Genomic DNA, 18,104 nt, shown 5'->3' on the forward strand with positions numbered 1-18,104 from the left:
CAAATGCTCAGTCCTTTTGTTTAATCCTCACAATGACCCTTCATGGTTGGTAGACTGTGCCCATTTCACAGATGAAGCAAACTGAGACTTGGAGGTAATTAAACAAGGGCTGGGAGTAGCTTGGTCAACCGGCCCAGGAGAGGCAGAGCCAGGATTCAGAGGAGGGTCAGCTCAAAGCTCCTCCTTTGGCTGCTTCTAGAAGTCAAACATGCCAGGAGCCTTTGAAATCTATTCAGTAGTCATAGATTATTAGAGGCAAAAGCAGCTACTCCATCAGTATTGCCCCCATTTTACAGATACAGAAGCTGAGGCCCCAGTGGGCAGACCTGCCGCCCAGCACCCTCATCCCACCCCCAGAGCCACACAGGTCCTTCCCCAACGCTGTACTCAGCACTCAAAACAGTGTGTGACGCATAGGAATTCCAGGAGGGTCTGCAGAGAAAGCGGAAAGGAGAGAGGGAAGGAAGGAAAAAGAGAGAGACGGTGAGCTGTCACATTCTAAAATAGACCGAAGCCCAGGAGGGAAAGAGATTTGCACAAGGTCACACAGCAAGGCAGCAACCAGGTCGCCGGATACTGCAGTCTCTCCACACAGAGCCCACCTGTCCGCCTGGTCCCCCGTCTTCCACACACACACCAGGATGGCCTGCACCGGCCCTGAGCTGGGGCCTGGGGAGACACGGTGGCCGATGGCCAGACAGGGCCCGGATAACGCAAGCCCAGACTCGCTAGTCTCCATCCCGTGAGCCACGCCATCCCAGTTGGAGAGCTGTCAAGGAAACCCGCCCTCTCGTCACAGCCAATTGAATTTCAACCAATTTATCTGTCAGGACAGCACTCACAGGCCCGAAACCTGCAGCTTCCGACTATAGTCAAAATATACCCCTGACACCCTCCCCGTGTGAATTTTGGGCCAGCATCACAGTTTCCTGCTGACCTGCTTCCTTCTCTTTGCCCATCGGGAGGCTGGAGGCCATGCCCACGAGGGTGTCAGCTCCCCGTGGACCACTCCTGTCCAGTGGCTGCGGGAGGGCTGGGTGCTGGGGTGACGCCCTACTGGGCCCTGCCCGCGCTCACACCCAGAGCCACCTGCCCACGGGTGCCGTGGCCTTGGGGCCCCCGGCATCAAGATGGAAGGACTGGAGCTGGGGGCTGGGGGGTTGGGGGAGCCTGTCAGGGATCGAAGGCTGCCCAGGGCCCCTGGTCACCTGGCTGGGGAGGAGCCATAGCATCTGCTGATCAGACCTAAAGAATAGAACTGAGAGGCAGGGATACCTGCCAGATGCCCGGGTCCTGGTGCTCCAGCCACGGGTTCTAAGAGCCCCCATTTCTTCCACCCTACTATGTGCCAGGCTCTTTATCAATGCTGCTTCCCACAGCCGCTCTGCAAGCTGGCTCTCACATCACCCTGGGGACAGATGGGAAAACTGAGCCCCAGAGAGTTAAGTATCCACTCGAAACCACCCAAGTAGGATGGGAGAGAGGTAGGACTCAGTTGCGGTTCCCTGTATCTTCTCATTCAGCCTCCTCCCCGCCTTCAGGCCTGGGCCACGGCAATGTGTGGGTGTGGCAAGCAAATTGTACGTGTGTTTGAGTGTGCTGAAGCTCCAATACGTTGGCCACCTGATGCGAAGAGCTCACTCATTGGAAACGACCCTGAAGCTGGGAAAGATTAAAGGCAGGATAAGAGGGCGACAGAGGATGAGATGGGTGGATGGCATCACTGACTCAAACGACATGAGTTTGAGCAAACTCTGGGAGATGGTGAAGGACAGGGAAGCCTGGCGTGCTGCAGTCCATGGGCTCATGAAGAATCGGACATGACCTGGAGACTGAACAGCGACAGCATGAGTGTGTACGTGCAGTAGAGGAGCGTGTGTGTGTGTGCAAGTGTACGTTCGTGCCCCTGTGAGTGCGTGTGAGCAGCCCGCAGTGTGGACACATTGTGTAGGGGTCCTGGTGCTTGTGTGTGGACATGTTGACATGCCTGCTGTGTGCCCCTGTGGGTGTTTGACACACGTGTGCTAAGGCTGGTGGTGCATGGTCGTACACGGCGGGTGCATCCCTGTGAACGTGTGTGCAGGTGTGTGTGCACCACAGCCGGGTATGAATGCGCTCACGTGTGTGCTGCAGTGCATCCATCCATGGGTGTCCCCCTGTGTGTAGATGTGAACGCGTGTTGCGGAGGGACCCGCACACGTGTGCATTGCCTTGCCCGGGCAGCCTCAACCGAAATCCCCAGAGGCCACAAACTGGGCCTCGTCTTTCCTCCCAGTGCCTCTCAAGCAAAGGGCTGGACTCCATCAATACTAGGACGACCGGAGTGCGTTCAGGTAGTGATTTTCATATAAAAACACGACAGCCTCATCAATCAGGTCGAAGCTGCGGTCATCACAGCCTCAGGATTAAACACACCTACTGGCTTGTTTCGGCATCAATCACACACATTTGCTTTGGGCCAGGCTGGGCCAGGGCAGGTCATGTAAGAGCAGCCCGAGTGGGTCACTTTCCTCCCCGGGTGTGTCGGGCCTGGGCCAGGAGCCCCGTTCAGCCACTCCCCAAGAGGCAGGTGCGGGAGGGCTAGTGAAGCGGGAGTCAACAGGCGCCCAGAGGACCAAGGAAGGCAGAGACTGAGGGAAGGAGAGACTGGTGTTTATGCCCCAGGCCTGCTGCTGTCCGCTGTGTGTCTTAACGCAGGTCGTTTGACCTCTCTGAGCCTTGGTCTACGGGGATACTGGTCTCACTTCACTGGGATGTTACGGAATCAGATGAGATCACACGGCAAGGGTCTGGCCCTGCACAGGGCACAGAGTCAGAGTGCAGCCCATGTTCCCTGTTCTTTGCCATAGAAACCAGCTCAGATCTGGGGGGAAGGGGACCCACCTGGCCCAGCCCACTTCGTCAGAACTGACACCACATCCCTGGAAACCACAGGTTCCTATAGGTACTGCCTCCTGAGGCTTGCGTCTGGAGTCAGTAAGGGAACCCGTGAAAAGCATTCGCCATGTGAACAGTGCTCAGAGAAGGCCCAGCTGCTATTATTATTTTATTATTATCATTATATCTGTCGTTCATGGATGTAATTCTATTTTCTCTTCCTGTGAATTTAGTGCCAGCCTTTCCCATCCTTTCGCCGTCTCCCTCTCTCTCTCTCTCTCTTTCCCCATCTTATCGGTGCTTTGCAGCTTCTGGGGCTCCTCTAGGCAAGAGGCAGGCCTGGGAGCAAATACGGCCTGCGGTTCCTTGGAGCCATCGGTGACAGTGGCTTTCAAACTCTTAGCTGCACCCAGAATTTGTTGTTGTTTTTCATTCGCAAAGTCATGCCCAGCTCTTTGCGACCCCATGGACTGCAGCATGCCAAGCCTCCCTGTCGCTCACTGCCTCCCAGAGTTTGCCCAAGTTCATGTCCATGGAATCGGTGATACCATTCAACCATCTCATCCTCTGCACCCAGAATGGGGACCCACAAAGGACTAGAGGGGGACAGTGGGAAGGGAGTTCCTTCTGAAACAACCAAACAGCACCCACCACCATGGGAAACCAGGGGCTGGAGTCCTCAGGCCCCCGGTGAAGCAGGAGGGCAGCTCAGAATCCCACCTGCCATCTCTGAGCCTCAGTTTCCTCATCTATAAAATGGGACTGGCGCTAGCACTCGCCCCAGCACCAGTTGGAGGTCACCCTGTGTCTGTGCCCATTGGGATCAGGGTGGTTTATTGACCATCAGCCACATGCACCACCCCTCCTCCCAAGCCCAAAGGGCCTCAAATGATGACTTGATTTGGACAATGCCTCCCACGGAGCTCGGAGATCCGTCACGGAAACACGTGACCAGAGCTGAATGCAGAACATGGTCAACTTTACCTGGTGCCCAGACCACACGCCCGTGACGCCTTGCAAGTTGTGTTTATTTGTTTTTTGTAATGAAATGATTTTTCCCCAACAACTCGACCTCCCTGTCTCAAAGTGAAAGTGAAAGTGAAGTCACTCAGTCGTGTCTGACTCTTTGCAACCCCATGGACTGTAGTCTACCAGGCTCCTCCGTCCATGGGATTTTCCAGGCAAGAGTACTGGAGTGGGGTGCCATTTCCCCCAAAGCCTCTCTGAATTACAAACTGTACCTCAGTGCAGGTGAACATGGAAAAGATGCCTGGGTGCTTATAATTCCATGGCCCCTGTGGTTAATAATACAGACCAGGAGGCTCAGATGGCTGAAGCAGCCAGGATGGGCCTCCACCTCTTCCTGATGCCCTCTGCCTCTTCCTAGACTGTGGTCCCCAGGAGCTGCAGTTCACTGCTCCCCATCACTCACCTGCAGTGGGTCCCCCATTCCCAGCTTTTTAAACAGCATATGTCATTTAGTGTCCTTTCTATAGAGAATAAACACCAACAGACATATACGCATCCAGGGTTGCCATTCACAGTTGCCCAGGTTGTGCACTGGACAACTACAGTCACTCCTAACAGAGTCCCCAAGTCTTTCCTCTCCAGTCTCTATCTTTCCCTTTTGCTTTTGACCTGGAGCCTTGTGGCCATTTTGCACATGGTTCTGCTGCTTCTTCTTGAACTCTCTCAGTCAGGTCTGCCAAGAAACATCTTTGTTTCTCTCTCCGCCTCTTCCACTTGCCTCACCTCTGTGTGTCATTGCTCCCTTCTTTTCACTCTTCCCCTCTTCCAGATTCCCAGCCAGGCCTCCCCAAATCCAAGGCCTGTCCCCTCTCCAAGAGCCCTGGGTTCAAATCCCACCTCCTCCTTTGCTCAGGGATAGACCTTACTTAGGTAGATGACTTCATCTCTCTAGGCCTTCTTCTCTCTAAAATCAGGATATTAAAAGTTTCTACCTTTTCCAATTGCTGAGACAGTTTCTTGAGAAGGTGTACGTGAGGATTTTAGCTATGTGCCTGTGCACAGTGAGTGTGCAATACACATCTATGGCTGTGCTTGTGGTTGCTGGTTCTCCTGCTTCTAGTATTGTTACTATTATTATTACTGGGGCTTCCCAGGTGGCTCAGTGGTAAAGGATCCACCAGCCAATGCAGGAGACACATGAGACGCAGTTTCGAGCCCAGGGTTGGGAAGATCCCCTGGAGGAGGAAATGACAACCCACTCCAGTATTCTTGCCCTGGAAATCCCATAAACAGGGGAGCCTGGAGGGCTACAGTCCATGGGGTTGCAAAGAGTCAGAGACGACTGAAGTGACTTAGTACATTTTTGTTACTATTACCCTCAAGCAAGAAAAAGTTGGGAAGGGTGATCCAGGAAGATGGAACAGTGAGGGTGAAGGTCCCGAAGAGTAAAGGAACACGGCGTGTATGGTGCATCTGAGGAAAGGACCATCGCGGCCCCTCAGATCTTGTGAGAATGATTAAGGTCTGCAACATGGTCAAAGATCTGTTTCCCCCAGGAACCAGGGCAAAATTCCCGTAAATCACCCCTGCTAAATGGAGCCAGCAGAGTCGAGGACTCGTTCTCAATTTCCACCAAGCTGCCTCCCAGGCCTCCCTCCTCAAAATAGCGCCCAGATTCCAGGGCTGGGAACTGTGAGGCCCTGCTGGCTCTGGAATGCAGGCAGGGGGGACCTGAGACCCCTCCTCGCCTCTTGCCTCAGACGGAAGCATCGACAGTCTCGGCATAACCACCCCGGGAGACCGATTTCTCTTCCATCGTCTGTCCCGTTCCCAGCAACCGGCCCCCACTGGGCCCTGCTTCTCTCCTGCTCGAGAACGTTCCACGGCTGCCCACTGCCTGCCAACCACTGGCTGACTCTTCGTGCTGACACTCGAGACCCTTCCCAGGTGTCTCCCTTTGCTTTTCCACTTCATTTCCTTAAGCCTCCTCCCTCTCACCACCCACAAACCTCCTGCTTTAGCCACATCAGGTTCTCCAGTCTTCCCCTAAAGGCCTCCCAGTCTTTACACCTCCAGGCCACCTGCACAGGCTCTTCCCTCTGCCTTGTATTCCATTCTTTCCATTATGCTCTGGAGAACTCTCACTAAGCCTTCCAGACCCACCGCCAGTGGTGCCTCCTCGGTGACCTCGCCCAGAGGCAGCCTCCTCCTTCTGCGTGTGCCCTCACCTGCTTCATGCACCCGAGGACAGGCACGCCTACAGCAGCACCGATGCAGATGCAGGATGTCACAGCTAAAAGGGCCCTTAGGGATCATCGAGTCCTAGGCCTACTTTTTAGCAACAGAATCTTTTGTTCAAACAAAATTTTTATATGGAATTCCAACATATAGAATGGATAAACATAGCTTGGCCCTAGTCCCACATTAGCTGCAGCTCTTTGGGTCGTAAGCTACAGAAACTCAACTCGAACTTGCTGAAGCAAAAATAGAAATATATAGGCTCATACAACTGAAAAAAAAAAAATCCAAGACATCAGGTATGGCTGGATCCAGGATCTGAAAGATGACTTTGGGAATCTGTTTTGTATTTTGGTTCTACTTTCTGCAGGAGACCCGGGTTCCATCCCTGGTTTGGGAAGATCCCCTGGAGAAGGGAATGGCTACCTACTCCAGTATTCTTGCTTGGAGAATTCCATGGACAGAGGAGCCTGGTGGGCGAAAGTCCATGGGGTCACAAAGAGTCAGACACGGCTGAGCAACTAACACTTTCACTTTCTTTCCATTGGCTTCATTCTCAGACAGGCTTTTCTCCAAACCATGATCAAGAATGGTCTCCAAAGCCTGATCTCCCATCCCCTGGCTCAGCCACTCCAAGGGAAAAAGAGTCTCATTCTGAAGTTCCAGCAAAGGTACCACGAGAAAGTTTTATTGGTTCTGATTGGCCAGAGTTGAGTCATGGGATTGGTCCAAACCAGTCACTGTCAGGTCATTATGCTGATCTCACCAGCCCATCCTGTGTCACTGGCCACCATCTGGAGCCAGGGGTTGGTTAATCTCTTCAGAACTACATGAACTGATGACAAGGAGGGAAGAGAGATTGCCCAAGGTAAAATCAGAGAAAAAGGAATGTGGACAGGTTCCTCCAAAATGATACCCACTCCACTGAAACCTCAGCCATTCTCATCCATCTGCCTTTCTTTTAGCCTGCAGGACATGTTCTGAATCCTTAGGACTTCTGCAGGACATGATTTGAAAATCATGGATCTAATATTATTTTATAGAAAAAAATTGAAGGCCCAGAGAGGGAAGGTGGCTCCCCAGAAGTCACACAGCACTTTCCAACATCACAGCCCCAGTTCCTTGAAAGTGTCTATTGTGTCCTGGATGAATCTCCTCCCACTCTGGGTCTGTAGCGTCTCCATACCGGGTTTGGCTGAAAGGATTTGTCAGTTGTCGGCTTGCTTGTCTGACTAAATTAATGTTTTACATTTCTCCACCAGTTTGCAAACTTTTTAAAAATTAATCCCATCATTTCAACAAGTGTAACAACTAAATTATCATCTTTACATGATTAAGGAGCCTGCCGCGTCTTCTCTTGGCAAACACTGCATGCACATAATTTTACTAAATGTAATAAACCAACCATAGAACTATTAATTTTGCCATGGTATTCATAACAATTAGAAACGCATGAACCTTAAAATGATAAAAACCGAATGGAATACTGAAATCATAGGAAATTCCCAATCCTCCCTCTACAGGCTGAAGACAATGTCATGAGATGCTGAGTAAGGTCGAGAGACAGAAATTGAAAGTCATCTGCCTCTTAGCTACATACACCGCAACACACTCAGCCTAAGACAGACCAGGGTGAGAGCACCTGGCTAACCCAATGAGGCATTTCTCAAAATCTAGACATCTATGAGAAACAAAATGGCAGGGAAAATTCCCTTCCTTTTCAGAGCTCTAATAGTCTCCAAAAGTGTCCAGTCCTGGAATAGCTAGTACATGGCAAAGGTACCATCACCTCACTTCCCACACCCATGGCAGACATTACTAATTGATCACAGCGCTCTTTCCTGCCAAGTGTAGACAGCTCGGAAACTCAACACAGTCCTGCCAGGCAGGAATTACCAATCAGTCACAGGATGCTAGTGACTGAGATTTAGTCCAATCTCACTAGCTTACAGGGAGAGAAACTAGGCTGCAGAGAGGGAAATGACTTAGTCAAAGTCAGACAGAGATTCAGGCTGGAGTCTGAGGTAGAAGCTGGGATGATGTGGCTTTATTGCTATAGGCCAGGAGGCTGACCTCTCACTGACAAACTGCTCCTCTTTCAACCTCCTAAAGAGAGTCTGAGCTACAGGCCACTCGTGGATCAAATAGCCCAATATCCCCTCTCTTTTTCCTCCTCCTGCAATTTTATCCAATTTACACTAACCCTTTTCTTCCCTGCATTATTGCTGGAAATCTCCTGGAGAACAATTTTGCAGTTTGTGTTTCAAAAGACTCATACATCAAATATGTTCTTGCTTGAAATTCCTAGAATTTATCCCAAGAACTTAAATATACAAATGTCCCCAAAGCATGTTCATCATGCTATGTTTTAAATAAAATCAAAACAGCCTCATAATTTAACTTATTGTTTTAAAAACCATTTGGATTTCCCAGGCGGCTCAGTGATAAGAATTTGCTTGCCAATCAAGGAGACACAAGAGACACGGGTTTAAACCCTGGTTCAAGGAGAGCCCAAGAGTAGGAAATGGCAATCTAATTCAGTATTCTTTCCCAGAAAATTCCATGAACAGAGGGGCCTGGCAGGCTACAGTCCGTGGAGTCGCAAAGAGTTGGACACGACTGAGCACGCACTTAAAATGAGGTATTTGTTAACATAAAAAAATTGATCACGGGATGTTTTTGGTGAGAGACACAGCTTTTCAAACAGCATATGTTGCTTGGTGTCAATTCTATAAAGAACAAATAGCAAAAGACACACACACACACACACACGCACACACACACACCCAGGGCTGCCATATATAGTTGTCCAGGTTGTGCTCTGGACAAGTCCAGTCACTCAGAACGCAACATGAACGGTGCCCAGTGGAACTGGACGGCGCCCCATCCCTGCATATAACTTAAAAAACACGACGGGTTGTTTACCAAAATGGTAATAGTGGCTACTGTGGAGGGGTGATTTTTTTAATGTTTGTCGTCGTTCTCTAGTATTTCTGTAATGAACATGGTTCACTTGTGTAAAAATAATACTTTTTCATAGCGCTTTCCTGCTGTGACCCACTTATGACCTACGCTGGCTTATTCCACTACGTGCCCCGGCTGGCTCTGATGTGTGTGTATGTGTGATGGTAGTAAATACACACTACTGGAGGACCCACAGGGACCAGGGATTGGGCCAGGGATGCATCTTGGCCTTCTTGAATTTCAGATCCAATGGAAGGGACAGACACCAAGCAAATCCTGCAAACCACTGTGGGCCAGAGCTGTTGGGGGGTGCAGAGCACCCTGCCCAGCTGTGCAGTGCCAGGGGCTCCTGGGAGGCATTCCTGGGAGTGTTCCGTAAGGTGCATTACAGGGCCACCTTGCCTCCCCCCCAGACCAAGCATCTAGGGGCGCATACTGTGGTTTATCAGCCTTCTCAGACCACAGAACTCAGACACCTTCCAACAGAGGCTGGGGCTGGCCAGCTTCTAACATGACACCGAGCCTGGCACCTGGGACTCTCCATAACACTCAGTTAAATACTGCAGAGCTGGGACTTCCCTGGTGGTCCAGTGGCTAAGACTCTGAGCTCCCAAAGCAGGAGGGCCCAGGTTCAATTCCTGGTCAGGGAACTAGATCCCACATACTCAGGCTAAGAATTCACATGATTCAACTAAAGATCCCACATCCTACAATGAAGATGGAAGATCCTGCATGCTACAACCAAGACCCTAGCCAAATTGAAAGAGAAAATAAAAAAACCCTCAGAGCTCTGAAGCCAGCAGAACTGGGTGTAAATCAGACAACGACTGAACCTCAGTTTCCTCATCTGTGAATTGGGTAGAACCACGGTTCCTAACTCCTGAGGATTCAGTGAAGTAAAACAGGCAATGCATAATGAACACAGGGCTTGGAGCAAGCATTCCATGGATGGTACCATTTATTATTTATTCTTAACATTATTATATCAGGGCCTCGGCTGATGAAAGGACCAGACATCAGCTCCACCCTGTTCTTCAAGACAGGGTTGGAAGGGGATCAGAAAGAAAGCATTTTCCCAACCTGGCTATGGACAGAGGGCTGGGCAGCTGCTGGCAGGAGATGTGACCTAGATATTTTCAAGGTTCACCTCCCTTTGTCCCCTCTTCCTACCTGTCCAGTCTCCAAGCGTTCGGCCCTAGACATTTTTCCCCTTAGATGGCAGCTCATTTCCTAAGAGGAAATTGCCGTCTGTGCGTCTATGACCCCCACCCTTCAAGAAAAATTGAGGTGACCTGAACAGGTCTGAGAACTGGCGTCTCCCTACCTGGCCCCGTATGCCTCTTTGTCAGCCAAGAATCTCGTTTTCCTCCCCAGAATGTATCACAAGGCTGGTCCCGAAGGAAAGGAGCTGGACTCGGAGTCAGAATTCCTGGCTTTCAACCTGGCTCGGCTGTAAGACGACAGGCAAGTCCTCTCATCTCTGAGTCTGCCTTTCTGAAGGCAGACTACACTGGTCTTGGCTCAGACAACCCCAGCATTGGCTACCTCCCACCTCCCAGCCTGGAGAGATTTCCCTTTCAGGCCCCTGTGCCTTTGCAAAGGCCACCACACCTTCCAAAGAATGCTTTCCCCAGGCAAGGTTGTCTCCTCCACCCCCAAACAAGATTCCACCCACCTTTGCCTGAGAATCACCCCTAAACAACCTTATGCTCCCAGATGAAGAGCCCCAACATCTAAGGGGTGGCCATCCCCTCTAAGACCGTCTCTGCATGGGTGGGCAAGCAACACTCCTAGGCTGGATCTCCAGACCCCTGGGATTACCATGTACTTGGGCAAGTCCCCTGTGCCTGAGACCGCCTCTTCTGAGGGCTTGGTTGACCAGCAGGCTGGAGTCATTCCATCCTTCAGAGAACGCATAGTCTGAGTGATGTGCCAAGGTGTGGATCAGGGGGCCAGGGGTGCAAAATCGGGTAAAGCCCAGCCCAGTGTCCAAGGAGCTCCCAGCCTGGGACAGGAGGACAGGAAAGCAGATCATTCCAACACATCGTAGCTTTCCAGGCAGAAAGGGCGCAGTGGACAGGCGGAAGCACAGGAGAAGCGGTGGGAAGGGGAAGGTGGCTTGGTCGTGAGGGTGCACAGGTGAGGGCGGGGGCTGTGGAGGAGGTGGGTGCTGATGGTCCAGACGTACGCCGTGGCTCCTGAGAAACCGAGGAAGGGTGTGAAGCAGGGAGTGAGCTGCATTTCACAGCGATGCCTCTGGCTGCCGCGGGGAAGACGGGCTGTCGGCGGGGAGAAGGACCAGGGAGATCAATGTAGAGGCAGAAGGCAGAGGCCTCAAGGGGCTGGGGGCAGTGGGGGTATGCAGATGCATATGGACTCAGGGGAGACTTGGAAGGTAAACTGTCCACACCTTGGGGATAGTTGTTAGGGTCTGGGGGGTGATGGGAGGAAGGAGTCCTGGGCAGGCTCTAGGACCCTCTATTCAGGAGACGAGCAGCGACCCCCAGAGGAGATGGAGGAGGGAAGGGAGGGGACGGTGGGTTCAGTTTGGAGTGTGTTAAGCTCGAGACATCAGCTGTCCACAGCTAAACACAGCAGACGCTCCAGAACAAACACGAAGACGCTGACATCATCGTCATCAGATGACTCAGTAGATGAAGGATGGGCGTATGCAAGAGGAGACTGGGACAGGGGGTCCGTGAAGAGTCTGCAATCTGGGCATCTAAGCCCCCAAGACTGGCCAGGAGGCCCCGCTTTCAACCAGAGACCTTGGCTCACCTGGGCTGAGTTGGGTTGCCTGTGTCACGGGGCGAGTCCCTTTAGTTCTCTGAGCCTCCTGGGGTTGCTAAGGAGGATCAGAAGTAAAATGGGGGGTGTGTGAAAGGGAAAAAGAAACTTTCTCAGGGGCGTCGTGGAAAACGTTGGGTGAATCGTGCTGGGTACAGTTATCAGTGTTGTCAGTGACCCCCCTCCCAGGTGCCAGGCCTGTGCCCACCCAGCCAGGCTGCAGCCCAGCAGCCCCGGTGCCCCGCACCCTTGGCTTTGCTCCACGGAGACCCTCCTCAGCCTCCCCGATGACGACGCTCCCCAGAGACGCCAGAGCCTCCATTTGCGAGGAACTGGAGGAAAATCAATGTGAACAATGTAGTCAAAACAGTGTCGGCAGGCGTTGGGCTGGCCGGAGTGAACATTACCGGGGACTCAATCGTGTCCCTTATCTGGCAGTTTGTTCTCGAAAGGGAGCTCTAGCCTCGCTGCGAACCCAATAAGTCTTTCAGTTTGACTTGAAACCCTACATTTTTCCTCTTTAGAAAAATGTCACCAACATTCTTCTGTTTCATTACTCTTGGTCTCCGAGGCTCTGGCCACAGGGAAATTGTTAGCGGAGGGAGGCGGCCGGCAACCGCTGGCCACCGCGGGATCTGGCCCCAGCTGGCGGGCCTGTCCCTGATGGACGCGGGCTTCTTCACCCTGACTGTCACCCTGCTTGGGCTGGCAACCCCCACCCAGCTGTAGAGCCCTGCTGTACTCCCACCTCCCTGTAATAAGCCCAGCTGAAGCCCCCCAGAGGCCCGGGCCTTCGGGCCAGTGGACATCAGCTTTCCCTTCCGCCCAGCCCTGACCACATCTTGCCAAACCTATCTGTCTGTCTCCATCTCTGCCTCTTTTTTCATTCGTTTCTCCACTTGTGTATTCAACAAATATGCATTGAGCACTTGGGCTAAGTCACTTGCGTCGTGTCCGACTGTGTGAGAACCTATGAAGCCCACCAGGCTCCTCTGTCCATGGGATTCTCCAGGCAGGAATACTGGAGTGGATTGCCATCCCTCCTCCAGGGGATCTTCCCAACTCAGGGATTGAACCTGCGTCTCTTATGACTCCTGCATTGGCAGGTGGGTTCTTAACCACTAGCACCACCCAGGAAACCCACTGAGCATTTAGTACTTGTCAGACACTTTGAAGAAGATGCGATGCAGGAAACCTGGGTTTAATTCCTGGGTCGGGAAGATCCACTGGAGAAGGGATAGGCTACCCACTCCAGTATTCTTGGGCTTCCCTTGTGGCTCAGCTGGTAAAGAATCTGCCTGCAATGTGGGAGACCTGGGTTTGATCCCTGAGTTGGGAAGATCCCCTGGAGAAGGGAACGGCTACCCACTCCAGTATTCTGACCTGAAGAATTCCATGGACTGTATAGTCTATGGGGTCACAAAGAGTCGGACACGACTGAGCAACTTTCACTTTCAAGAAGCTGAGGCTATGCAGCGAGTAAGACCAGGTCCCTGTGGTTCTGAGACAGGCAGTAAACGAAGAAGCAAATGCATATATGGAGTGGATTATATTTTCCAAAGAGGGTCACACAATCTCCTCTGTCTCTTAAGAGGTGAGTCTTTTGTTCCTTTCTCCCTGAAACTGGGCAGGCCTTCGTGACAGCCTGACCTACAGAGTAGGGCTGAAGTTTTGCTGTGTCACTTCCAAGGTGGGGTCATAGCAGCATCACAAGTTGCACCGAGTTCTTTGGGGAGACTCGTCCTGGAGTCCAGCCACCATGCTAGGAGGAAGCCCAAGCAGTTCATGGAGGACCCCACATGGAGGGGAGGAGAAGTTCCCAGACAACGGTCATCCGGTCAGACACGGTCATTGGTCAGAGTGAGCAAGCTTGGACAGGAAGGAAACTTCCAGTCTCCAAACTATTGTAGCCAACCCCATGTAGAGCACACAGGTGTCTTTTCTGCTGAGTCCTACCCAGAGGACAAAGTTGGGAGCCAAATAAATGATCCTTGCTGTTTTAAACCACTCAGTTATGGGTGGTTTGTTACACAGTTGCAGATAATGAGAGCAGTCTATGAAATAATGAGTGGAGGGTGGTGGTGAGTGCTAGAAAGAAGAATTGGACTGACCCAGGAGATAAGGAGAGTCAGGATGAGAAGCAGGGGGAGGTGGGGCCTGGCAAAGCTGAACCTTCATTCCAGCCCTGCCTGGTCCCGGTGGCCAAGATATGTTAACCAACCCCACGGACATGCTGGGGACATGTCAGCCGAGGAAGGAGGAGCTTACAAGTAGTTTCACTCCCAGAATGCAAATTCCCAAAAAGCCCCCAGCCTTGGCTTGCATATTCCCAGAGATGGGGCGATCACTCCCCAGCCCAGGCAGCCCTGCTGGAACAGGCTGTGCGAATGAGCTCCTTTCCACCAAGGGAGCCCGGCCTCCCTGCACTGCCCTCTGGGGCCTTGTGAACACAAGACAGGGACACGTGTCCCCCCGACCACCTCCGGCTCCACCCACATCCACGGTGGTCCTTAGAGAACAGAGCTGGGACAACCACTGGAGGCTATGAGTGTGTTCAGGAAGGGATGGAGTCACAGTCAGGGAGGACATTTGTCATCACTTGGGGGTGGAGGTGACGGAGGTCACATGGTGGGAGTGTAAGCAGAATAGAGCTTCTGAGCCTCAGTCACCACGATTTGGCTGAAATTGTAGCAGAACCATGCCTACATGGTCACAAGTTCTTTTGTGGGAACAGCTCACCAAGGGGGTCCTGAGCTCCACCTCACCCCTAAATAGGAACAACTCCCAAAATAAATGCTTTGGAGTTATGAAGACCTAGAGTTTGAGTCCCTCCTAAGGGACACGCACTTCCTGTGTGACCTCAGGCAAGTCACCGACCCTCTCTGAGCAGTCAATACCAAAATGACAAGTGTGTGCTTGTGGCCTCCAGCAGCTCTTCCAAACGTCACCAGTTTGTGTATCTGCAAGTTAATTTCTGCCCTCTCCCTCCTTCCTATCTGAGGTGACCTACTTAGTATTTTTTCTCTAAATTGATCTCCTCCTTCTGCAGAAATAAACATTTTTAAAGAAACTTTTAATCACCACCTTAAATAGGAAATGAACATTAAATGCCATAAATCAAAAGGTACACTAAAAATGAAAAAAAATAAAAAACAATGCTGGTGAGTTAGAGACAAACCCTGCTGCCCTCTCTGCCCTCCCCCTCAACAAGGCTTTTCAAAGAGAGATTAGCAAACCTTTGAAAGAAATGTTAAAGACACATTAGCACCCAACAGGGACTCTCTCTGGTGTTAAGGGAAGGTTGCAGGAAACCCCTTTCTCATCACTGGTTTGGGAAGCAGCTGCACCCCTCCTGGCCAGGGCAGGTGGTCCAGCCTTTGGAAGCCCTGAGGTCCTGACCTACGGTGACAGAGGCAGGGAGCAGCTGATCTAAGGGGTCACAATAATGGCTTTTTGCCCCAACCTCCCCCTCCCAACAGTCCAAGCAGGGGCAGAAGGTCCCCAAGCTGCAGAAATCAAGAATGACTTCCTGGGGACAGTGGGGATGTATCACCCTATGGACGGCGATTGGCCACACAGGCACTGGCCACCAGTCAGCATGGCTACAGCCCAGCTCCAGGAGAACAAGGGGGCAGCGGAAGCTCTGGATAGGGGCAAGCCTGGGGGACCGCGAGGGGCTGACCCTGGCACGCACCTCCCACCCCAACCCCCCACCTAGGCACTCACTGGGGCTTGGTTTACCCAGCTCCTTTGTTAACAGGATGTGTCTCTCATTCCTCTTTGAAACTCAGTTCTCTCCCCCTCAGTTTCCCTTCTGCACAGAACCAATTTATCCGTCAGGCACGGTGGTGATCTCAGGTGGTCTCGGCCTGAAACGGCATGGAGCGGGGCTTGGGTTCCCAGCCAGAGACTGAGGCCAGGTCCTGGTGGTAAAAGCACCAGACCCTAGCCACAAGACCAGGGGTCAGCAACCAGGGCCCTGGCCCTTCGGCTTTGTGGATAAGAATTCTCACCAAGACGGAAGGTACTGAAACAAGTAAAGTGTTTCTTAAGAGGGAAAAAGAGAAGTGCGTGTGGATAGACACGCACGGGCAGACTTGGAGAATTCCTGAGTCGCACCCTCGTGGCAGTTTAAATTACTTTTACTGGGTATTTCTTCCGGGTTTTCCTTGGCCAATCATTTTGATTTGCCTGGTTCACAGTCCGTATTTGGTATAGCTCACAATCCTCCCAAGTCAAGACGGATTTTACCACAAAGGCATCTGGGTAGAACATCCCTTGACCTAACTCCCCTTTGGCCTCCAAGAGGCCTTTTCTGCGCACGTGTGGTGGGGGAGGTCCCCTGACTTCCGGAAAAGAAATATGTGGTCTGGGCAGGGCCCACCCTCCTTGCCTTAATTGTCCTGCTATTCTCAGCTTAGAGTTTCGATCCACAGGGAATGAATCTCCAATCGCTTTACCCTGGGGGAGGGAAGGAAGGCTCATCTACCTCCTGCCTCAATAGTCCCAAAGCCTCGGGTCCACAATAGTTTTAGGGTTTAGTTTTTCAAAAACTATTTTAAAATGTTTTCATTTTTTTTTTTAAATCCGAAGGGGGAAGGAGGCTTTCTGAAGATCATGTTTTAATATCTAAAATTAATATTTTCATCTTTAGACCAACAATCATAATGTAACTTCTAATTTTTTCGACAGAGAAAGAGACCCACGAATAATAATAATGATGTGGCCTCTGTAAAACGAGGAAGAATAAAAGCACCTGGTGGAAAGCCTTTGGCCGGAGACCCAGCACCTGGGATGGATCCAACAAATGCTTCTATTGTTCTTCTCTTCAGTGTTGTTCTTAGAGTGGTGCGCGCTCGGGTAGAAGACGGGATGCAGGGTGTCTGGGCTCTGTCCCGCTCTGTGTAACCTTAGGAAGCTGTCCCTGGGCTGGCCTCGGTTTCCCCCACTGCTCAGTGAGGGTCCTGAAGTCTGGCAGCCTCTTTGTGCTTCTTCACTGCCTTTCCACCTGGGGAAGTGAGCAGCCCCAGCCCCACCCCACCTCCAGGGGAGGCAGACCAGCTGGCAGCAGCAGCGGGACGGCCCACTCTTCAAAATCGTCTCGTCCCCCCAGCCAGGTAAATATTACAGGCTCAGACAATAATTGCGGCTTCTCTTTTTTTTGTTGTTTATTTTTTTTAATTCCCGGATGTTTGACTTGGCTGGGGCCCAGGGCCTGGTGTTTTCACCTGGGCCATCTCTGATTCCCTCTCCCGTCATCAGAGCTCCCTGTAGAAACGGGTCAAGCATCTTCCGGGGGGGCTGGTGGGCATGGTCTGGGCTGGGAGAGGTTCCTGATGGAGTCTGCAGAGTGTAACCAAGGTGATCACTCCCCGAGCACCCACTCTGTGCCCAATGCTGTTCCAGGCCCTGGGATTCAGCTGTGAAGATGAGAGGCATCTCTGATGGGGGGTGGAGAGGGGGTCTTCCTCCACTCTCAAGGCAGAGAGTAAGGCAAATAGAGAGCAAGTAAAGTGCTCCCCCTCATGAGACGGGGGCTGGGGAAAGCAGGGGAAGAGGAACAAGGAAATGCCTAAGAAGCCAAGTACAGATGAGTCTGCAAATGTCCCCCCTAAAAGTAAGTGGTGGTTAAACATCACTGATGCATGCATGGCTGTCAACTAGGAGGATGCAGAAGGAAGGGCACCCAAGGCAGGTGGAACAGAACGTGCAAAGATTAAGGTGCTTTCCAGCCCAACGAGGGAGGTGCTTTCCATCCCATTCTCCAGATGAGGAAACTGAGGCTCAGAGAGGTCACGTAGCTGGTAATTGGCAGAGGCACGACTTGAACTCAGGGCTGCCTGGTTCCAAAGCTGGTTGGTAACCACTAGGCTATGCTCTTCCCCTCCCCACAGCATCCTCCACCCTTCCAACATCCCCATCCTCAACTGGCCTCACTGGAGGAAAAGGTCAGAACCCAAATCACCTACTGGGACTGGTTTTAGGGTCTCCAGAGAGACCATTACCTCTGTGTAAAGCAACAGCCAACTCCTCAAATGCCTCTAGCAGAGTCATGAGGTCCATCATCTATAAAACATGACAACCCCCCAAGGGGTCCAGAGAGAACCCAGGTGGGAAAACTGAGGCTCAGGCCGCTGAAGGCTTTGCCCAAGGTCACCCAATGTCTGGAGACAGAGACGTGGGGTCCCAGGGCCCAGGTCTCTGAGCCCGAGCCCCGTCCATGGGCAGGACAACCCCTCCCCAGCCCTCAGTTCGGGCCCCAGCCCCCT

The 18,104-nt window shown here is 52.0% G+C and overlaps 1 long non-coding RNA gene and 1 other non-coding gene across 2 annotated transcripts in view; one reads left to right on the forward strand and one right to left on the reverse strand.

Moving 5' to 3' along the window:
• Positions 1-18,104, reverse strand: part of LOC100849610 (uncharacterized) — a 142,269-nt gene that overhangs the window by 99,739 nt on the left and 24,426 nt on the right. The gene's annotated exons all lie outside the window — the stretch shown is intronic.
• Positions 9,625-9,698, forward strand: TRNAW-CCA (transfer RNA tryptophan (anticodon CCA)). The gene has a single exon. It is a non-coding gene; the product is annotated as a tRNA-Trp (tRNA).

The sequence above is a fragment of the Bos taurus genome, chromosome 17, assembly GCF_002263795.3.
Source record: "Bos taurus isolate L1 Dominette 01449 registration number 42190680 breed Hereford chromosome 17, ARS-UCD2.0, whole genome shotgun sequence".
NCBI classification, from domain to species: Eukaryota; Metazoa; Chordata; class Mammalia; order Artiodactyla; family Bovidae; genus Bos; species Bos taurus.